This window comes from Cupressus sempervirens, chromosome 11 (genome assembly GCF_028749045.1).
Source record: "Cupressus sempervirens isolate cs-2001-9-10 chromosome 11, ASM2874904v1, whole genome shotgun sequence".
In the NCBI taxonomy this organism is placed as follows: domain Eukaryota; kingdom Viridiplantae; phylum Streptophyta; class Pinopsida; order Cupressales; family Cupressaceae; genus Cupressus; species Cupressus sempervirens.
In genome coordinates, this window is record NC_143128.1 from 467,638,180 (window position 1) to 467,647,693 (window position 9,514).

Below are 9,514 nucleotides of genomic sequence, written 5' to 3' on the forward strand. Positions count from 1 at the left end.
CTTGTTAATTAGTTGCAACCCAGCAAGGAAAAATTCCCATTCAAACCCAAGGGGCTGGACCTAGTTCTTCAAATGTCTTAGCATTTCAAAAAGACCCATCTATATGGAAAGGTATAAGAAGATGTCATTTATAGGCATTTCTGGTTTTTCCCATCTCATCCCTAATGAGGTGAGAGATAAAGTCACAAAATTCTCTGGACACAATACCATCAGTGGTGAAGAACATCTCAGAAAATTTACTGATATGATGAATGATTATAAAGTTGAGTATCAAGATGTTATCATGAAGTTATTTGTGTATTCACTCATAGATGATGTCAGAGACTAGTTTAGGAGACTGCTTGATGATAGTATTGGTTCATGGGATGATCTAGAGAAGTTTTTCAAGGAGAAGTATGGGGATAATACTAATGTAAGTTTCATGTTGAATGAGTTTAATAACATTAAGAAAAGTCAAAATTAATCTACATTTTATTTTAATATGAGGTTCCAAAAATGAATGTATAAGTTATTCCAAGTCATGAGATTAGGTGAAAATGTATGTCTAACTACTTATTTCAATGCTTTTGATAGTAAAATTTCTTATATTCTGAGAGAAAAAGATCCTAAGACATTAAGGGATTCTTTCAAGATAGCTATCAACATAGAAAATAATAAAAGAGCATCTGGGAAGCTTGGAAGTCCAGAAATAACCCCAAGTTGTTTAATCTTAGGGCAAACAACAAAGAAGGGGATAAGCCTATCACAACCAAAAATCCTGAGGAAGAAAAAATGGATTAGGTCTTGAACTTTTTTAAGGATATGAAACCCCCAGTAAACAATTCAAATAAGCCTAATATTGGTGAAAAGACACAATTCAATACTAACTATAACAAGCAAACTAGATTGTAAAACTACCCCTACAACACAATAGAAAGTTGGCAAGCCTATTAATAACCCTATACAAGGCACAAGTGACAAGAATACATCAAGCCCACTATAGAGAAATTCTATGAATACGGTGGAAGAAATGCCTTGGTGCATGGTTTGTCAATCTCCTCATCCTCCCGACTACTGTGCAATTTCTCATTCTTTCTCTGTACCTCAACAACCCTAGCCTAAAGAGTGTGAGGAATAAAAAAATCATGATGATGTAGCATGCAACATGATTAATTCTTTTCATGAGTGTGAGGAAGATGATCATGAATTTGAAGTGGATGTGAGTAATCAAAGAAACATGTATCAATTATACTGCCAACAAATTTTCTCAAATGGTAAAAATGAAACTAATAACAAAACATGCAACATTATTTTAGGGGTTGACTGCATGAATCTCATAAAACCTTCCAAGGAAGAGATTGAAAAAATACCGATCGATATGGTTGCTCAAGTTCACAGTACTTATAACCTAAGGAATAAAATAGTGAATAATATTGCTGGAAAAGCTTCAAGCATTTTTATTAAAGATATGACCTGCAAAATGAATAATGAAAACAAAGAAGACCATCAAATGGTTGTCAAGATCAAGGAGAGTAAATATAAGAAGTGGGAACCCAAGAAGAAGGTGCAAAATCAAGGTGTGGATATAGTCAAGATAGAAGACAAAAGATAGAAGGTTAAGTCCTAATGTTGTCAAACAAATTGAGGATCCTCATATTCAACTACAAGTAATCAAAGGTAGTTCATGAAAACCCCTTGTTTATGATCCTATTGATATTATATCTATGTTATCGCAAATAAATTTCAAGGTTCCTTTCTCTAAAATGTTTAGGACAGAAGAACATAAAAGAAAAGCCTTTTCTTGGTTAGAAGGGATTAGGAATAGTAATGTCATTGAGGAAGGCTCATCATTAGGACAGGAGGTACAAGTTGTAGTAAAAGAAAAGGAAGATAAATGAGTCATATCTCAAATACCCCAAATGTATTTAGATAGTTCATCAGTATTATATATAGGGAATATTGACCTTTTCTTCCTTAGCTTGATTATTAATGGAAAAACCTTGAATAATTACATGATTGATTCAGGAGCCTCTAATATTGTCATGCGTTTTAAAATTATGGAATCCCTTAGTCTAAAAGTAAATACTAAAATGGGTATATGTCAAGCTATGGATGTACATGAAGTCCTTGTTATAGGTATTATCAATACATTGCCATATAGGTTAGTGTCTTATTTGATGTTGACCTAACCATGAGTGTCCTAGTAATTGATATTTGTCCTTAACATGAAATGTTATTCTCAAGAAAGTGGAGTGTTACAATGGGTGAGATCCTACAATATGACATGTCTTTTGCTACATTTCACATAGATGACATAGCTATCAAGGTCAATAGAGAACCGAGGGTTATTCATATGATTGAAGACAAAATTGATACTGATTCTACATGTTTCTTAGATATAGAAGTAAATGTTTTTAGGCAAGTAAATTCTTTTAGGGCTGAAATCAATATTCTAAAAATTGAAAAGATAGTCCCATTGATTTCACAAGAAGCAATAAGGTGTATAGATTTACAACATGTCTGGACAATGTATTTTAACGGGGCTATTTCCAAATAAAGTGTTAGGGGCTAGAGTAGTTTTTATCTCACTAGAAAATAACACATTTAGATACTCCTTTACTTTGAACTTCACTTGCACCAATAATATAATAGAACATGAAGAACTTTTACTTGGGTGAAAAGTAGCTATAAGTCATGGCATTACAAAGTTGAATGTTATTGGTGATTATGAATTAGTGATATCTTAGATTAGACAGATATATGCATACAAGAATAAGAGGTTAAAAAATAAAGGAATGTTTTATGGGATGAGATTGAAGCATTTGATGCTTTTGGAATCACTTGGATGGATATGACTAATAATAAAATGGTTGATCTACTAGCTAATGTGTCCATGAAACCTAATGAAATATCTTTTGCTGGGGTCTCAAATATTGAAGTGTAGAATAGGCATTCAATTCCTAATAATATAGAGAATTGGCAGGTATTTGAAATGACAAGATATTATAAATTTTCTTCTAAATGAAGATAAATACCATAGTTAAGAATTAGATTGCAATACCTTGGTTGAGAACATAAATGGGAAGGACACTATTTTTGGTCAAGAGATATTGTAGTTGAAAACAAATAAAGTACCTAAAGGGTTAGTAATATTGGAAAGTGTTTTTGATAATCAAGACAGGGTCCACCTAGAAGTCAAATACAAGAAACCAGAAGAGGTGGAAGAAATTAATCCTGGAACAAACTAGTCTCCCAAAAAAGTGTATATAGGTAAGACTATCTCCCCTACTATAAGAAAATCCTTAGTTCATCTATTTAGGAAGATTAGACATGTATTTTTATGGTCTTATGATGATTTGAAGGTTTACAGGGAAGATTTGTTCAAGCATGCTATCCCATTAAAAGATAATTTTAAACCATTTAGATAGAAATAGAGACCTATTAATCCCACACTAGCTCCAAAAATGCAAGAAGAATTAGTGAAGCTTAGGGATGGGGGAATTATCAAACCTATAAGGCATTCCATGTGGGTATCAAAATTAGTGCTAGTTAGAACAAAAATATGTGATATCAGGCCATCTGTAGATTTTAGAAATCTTAATATTGCCTCCTTAAAAGAAAATTATGGTTTACCCAACATGGAAGCTATGTTACAGTAGGTTATTGGCTTTGAGTTAATATCTATGATGGATGGATTTCATGGTTACAACCAAGTATTGGTTAATGAAGTAGAACAATTCAAGACTGCTTTCACTACACCATAAGGAACATATGTATATGTTAGAATACCATTTGGCCTAATTAATATAGGGGCCACTCTCCAAAGAGCCATGGATGTTGCCTTTGTAAAATACATAGAAAAATTCTTGGTTTTTTACCAAGATGATCTGACAGCCTACTTCAAGAAAGAAGAAGATCACTGCACACATTTAGAGAAAATCTTTCTAAAAGATTTGGAATGTGGAGTTTCTTTGAATCTAAAGAAATGTGTATTTGGATTCATAGAGGGTAAATTTTTGGGCCACATAGTATCTAAGGATATGGTTAAAATTGATCTAGAGAGGGTTGCAACCATAGATAAAGTCCCCAAACTAAAAAATTCAAAGGCAATCATTCTTTGGCCAATTGAACTTCTTAAGAGATTTATAACCAACTTTGGTAAGATTAGTAGACCCATATCCATGATGCTTAAGAAAGGGGAAATAATCCAATGGGAAGGTGAACCATTAGTGGCTTTTCAAGAAGTAAAAGATGCAATAAAGAATGCCCCTATACTTAGGACTCTACATATGCACATATTTCACATGCATCTTTCTACACCATTGCAACAATCTTGCTCTAGAAGAATGAAGAGGCTTTTGAACAACCAAACACATTTTTTAGAAAATCATTGCAAGTTGCAGAGCTAAAATATGACATAAATAAGAAGTAGGAATATGCTCTTGTAAAAGAGTTCAAAGCTTTTAGATGCTATCTAGTTGGTGCAAAGGTTGTAGCATTTATTCCTAGTGTTGTTGCAAAAGTCATTTTTTCCTAGCAAGAAGTATTTGATAGAAGATGTAGATGGATTAATTAGATTCATGAGTTTAGCATTGATATCCAAATTAAAAAACTAATAAGAGGCAAGTGGTTAGCAAAGTTGATGGCTAAGTATAACTTGGATGCCAATCAAATAAACCTAGTTGATGAAGACCACCAACCCTATACATGTGATATGGATGACTGTAAATAGTATACAAGTATCATCTTCTAATTACAAGATATGGAAGCACCACCCAATTAGAATGACAATGAAAAATGATCTATAGATCTTTAGGCAATAAAATATATTATCATTGATGGGAGGCTTTGGTGGAGAAACTTTGAAGGAGTGCAATTGAAATGTGTTAATCATGAAGAATCAGCTAAAATACTTATTGAGATGCATTCAGGAGTATGTGGAGGTCATTATATCACCATGAAAAAAGAACAAAAGGTGATGAGGGATGGTTTTTTATGGCCAATATTATTCAAGGATGCTCATTGTTTGGTCAGAAAATGCGATCCTTGTTAGAGGTTTTCTGGTAGGCTAAATTTTTTTGGGAATACCCCTTTGAAGCCAATAGAAGTTCAAGCACCTTTCCTGTAGTGGGGAATGGATTTCATAGGAGAGATAGAAAATAAGTCTAGCACTAGATATTCATGGATTCTTGTAGCAACAAACTATTTTACAAAATGGGTAGAAGTCATTCCTCCCAAAAAAGAAACTAGCAATGTTGTGAACAATTTCCTGCTAAACAACATAATCACGAAATTTTGATGTCCATAGAGGATTGTGACTGATAATTCCATGTGATTTAGATCAATTCATACAATTCTATGATAAATATGGTATCACAAGATCAACATAATCTCCATATCATCCACAAGAAAATGAGCAGGTTGAATCTACCAATAAAAGTTAGTTGAAGATTATCAAAAAAACTCTGGATGAGAACAAAAAGGTATGAGATTCCAAATTACCTCTAGAAGTTTGGACTGACAGAGTAAAAATCAAGAAAGCAATAAGAGTATCACCTTTTGATTTGGTATATGGGACTCCAACAAGAATGCCTGAAAAACAAACTGATTGGTTTATATAGCTATGTCCAAAAATATGATGAAGATGTCATAGATGATATGAAAGAAAGGATATGGATGAAGTCACTGGTTGAGTGAACATAGAAGAGAAGCCTCTGCCAAGAATTCTATGTTTTAATTGCAAATGAAATATTTGCTCAATAAGAAGGCTATAGATAGAAAATTTGAGCCTAAAGACCTAGTATTAATGTGGAATGCAAGAATTGAAGATAGAGGAAAGCATGGTAAGTTTGACCTTATATGGCTTTGCCCATACATGATAGACTCCACATGGGGTAAATATTCATATATCTTAAAAGGACTCATTAGAGATATTATGGAACTGCCAGTTCATGGACAATTCTTGAAAAGACACTTCTGCTGAGAATTATTTTTCTTTTTAATGAGTAGTAGTTAAGGCTTGTATGTATGTTGTTTTTTGTGTATAGGTGTATTTTTCCTATTGTGTGAGTATTTCTCTCTATACTATTGTGAAGTGTGTGGTCCAATTCTTCTAGAGTTTATGAGTCCTCATATGAATAGCGATTATTCATCATCCCTAGACAGAGCCACTACTAGCCCCCCTTTTTAATCACCATTATTTCAAAGTATTTTTGGAATATTCTTGAATTTCAATGGCCATATCCTTTGTTTAGGGTGAGAAGTTTAAAATAAACCCTAAATGTAATGTGAATGTTTGAAAACCCTTGTATTATTTTAAAATATTTTGATAGGGTTGTTTCCTTTGCTAGGTTTTAATTTTCAAAGAATAGGGTTAATTTTTTAAAGTTTTTTGGTATTACTCTACTCGTGCTTCCATCTTAGTTAGTTTGTGTACAAGTTAAATATGTTTGGTTAACCCAAGTGATGAGATATTCTCAACAACCATAAATATACCTTAGATCTATGACTCTCACTTTTTCATTTTGTGAAGGTGTTGTCTCTTTATTTTATGTGATAATGCAAGCTTCTAACACCTTTACAGTGGGACCAAAGAAATGTAGTAATCCTCACGATTGATCTCAGCCTTCAGATACTGTAAAGATCAATGCTTGTCACTTTATCATTGAAAAAAGCTGTTCATATGTTAGCAACTATGAAATAGTGACATATTGATGTGTGGATAATGTGGATCCATAGAAAATTCTCAGAATGTCTTGTCATCATATGCCAACTGCCATGCCATGGTTAATTCTCAACTAAAGCCAAGCATATTTCTTGGTAACTTCCTGATCATTGATCAAATTGAAGATCAAAGGATGTCATGTTCTCTCTATTTAGAAATGCTTAATCTTTAAAAAATACGAGAATACAAGAGGCTTCCATGTGCTCCTGTGGGTCCCAAAAGGATGGAGAAATATGAAAATTTTTCAACTGTTGATAAGAAACAAGATCAATGATCATCACATTATTGTGACTTCAAATTGCATCATATTTAAAAGGTGTGACATAGAGAGATTTTGACACATGGTTGATGGGACCACGTAAGTGCAATAACATCAATATAGAATACCAGTTGTCAGATCAAAGAGGGATCTATAGTATTCGCTAAATTGCTAAAGGAAAGTGAAAGGTATTTAAAAAAAGTGATTATGTGATGTGATAACATGTGGGCATGATGGGACCAAGTGTATTTCAAGCTTCAAAAGAAATGATGTCATCATAAAGCACCAGGTGACACGTCCTAATTTGGTTTCATTTTGCCACATGAAATATTAAGGTGTTATTCCCAACCATTAGATAAAAGGTGATCAATGAACATCACCATGTCACTATGAAGATATGATCAAGGTTGAAGACTTGCGACAAAGCGAGGAATCCCCATGTATCCCTCTAGGCTAGCATTATGACATATCAACATGTAGAAATCATGATCGTCCAATATTGAATAGATCAAGGAACTTTACATAATCACAAATGAAACATGGAGGGCGATTAACCAAAGTGAAAATGTGATAAAGTGACATGTATCCTTAGTGGGCCCATTTTCTAAAAGAAATACTAAGAAACTACAATTATTTATGATCATTTGGTGAATATATGATCAGTGGTTGTCGCTATCTTGTTAATGTGAGATGCACGAGATTTAGTAAAAGTGACAAATTGAGGAGCTATCACGTGTCCCACCAGATGAAAAGATGACTCGGTAATGAATTTGAATTACAACCATCATATTCCTTTCATATCAACGAACAACTTTCAAATTTTATTATGTTGCATGAACAATTTTATTATTGAAGATATTAATGGTGAATCAAGACACCCCTCATGCAAATGAATTCAGCATAAATTGTGTAGTTTATTCCACATTTGGAACAACATAATATATAATAGACAAAATTTGAATTCTTGAATTTTGAGATTACAAGTGCTATGACTAAAGTGGCTTTTGTCATAATCAGAATTGTGCAAGGTGCTCTAGTAGGAACTTGAATATTGTTGTGGATGATTTTTCTGTTAGTTTTCTAAATAGATGAAATTCTCGCACGAAGGGATTTCTTTGGAAAAATGGACTACCAACATAGTAATGTTCATGATGATTTTCTCAAACAACTACCTACCTCTACAAATGAAACTACTAAGGGAAAGCAATTCATCCCAAAAAGCCCTAGGTTAAAAATTGAAGAAGCTTTCTATGATAGAGGCAATTGGTTAAGAGATGTAGAGACATCTACAAGAGGGTTAGAATTTTTTAAAAGATGGTTTTCGTAGAGAAACCATGATACACCACTCAACAACATTGGGAAGTTTGATGTTGGGAAATTGGTTGTGCTAGGCATTTTCATGGATGTTGACCCATTCATTATTGTGGCCAAGAGATATGACCTCATTTTGTGGATAGTAAAGAACCACATTGGGGATAATTTATTCAAGATCACAACATAAGAGATTAGAGAAGTTTTTATGTTGAACCCCAACATTGCTCTACATGACAAGATTGAACTTGATGATTTGTAGGCCAAGTATGATGCACAAAGGGTATATCTATGATTAGGATCATTGCACGAGAATTTTGTTAAGGTAGGCCATCTAACTTTGGTAACAACCTCTACCCTTGAGCCCTTCTTGAAAAAATATTTCAACCCTAGGAAAATGCTTTATACATTTCCCTTTGTAAATTTTTTGACATGGATGAATAAGAACATGTCCTAGCACCCCTAATTTTCATGTCAAAAATATTGCAATATGGAATGAGTTCCATATTTCATTTTTCTTCCCACTTGGCTGAGGAGATGAACAATGGTTTGATTGGAATTAGAAAGGTTAAAGTAGACAAACCCTTCGGCTGGTACTCTTTTCTCATGTACATGTGTTTGTTCAAAGGTGTTTATGTCTTTGGAAAGGACATGAAATTGGAATGAGAAAGACATGGAGAGAAACTACCATTCCAATTATGGAGCTCAAACATGACTTGGGAAGTTATTGATGCTAGTTTTGTCCAATTTGATAAATACTTTGCATCAAAAATCAGGGTTTTGTTAGTTCAAGACAACCCTCAAATTCTTAAACCCCTAATGGGGCTGATTAGACCTAAAGATCATGCTAAAGCTCTAAAGGTCAATCATAATTGGAGAGATATCATCCCATATTTTGTCTCCACTATCATCAAAGTGTGTAGATTCCAAGGGAAGCCCCATCTCCTACCCTACCAAGTACCCTTCAATGTAGGAGTTGTTGAATTTTTATAGGAAATTGGAGGGCTTGAAGAGAGAGAATTGGTGGGAAGATCTAGGGGGACAATTTTTTCCAAATTTCACAATTGCCCACAATTTTGTAATAACCAAAGGAGGATGGAGACACTTGGGTAAGTTCCTAGATAAGTATCAAATGACAAAATATTATTCTAGATTTATAGATACACAAGGATTTTATAAAATATTCAAGGAAAGAACTAGAGCTAAAACTTACAATCACAAATTTTACTTTCTTGAGGATA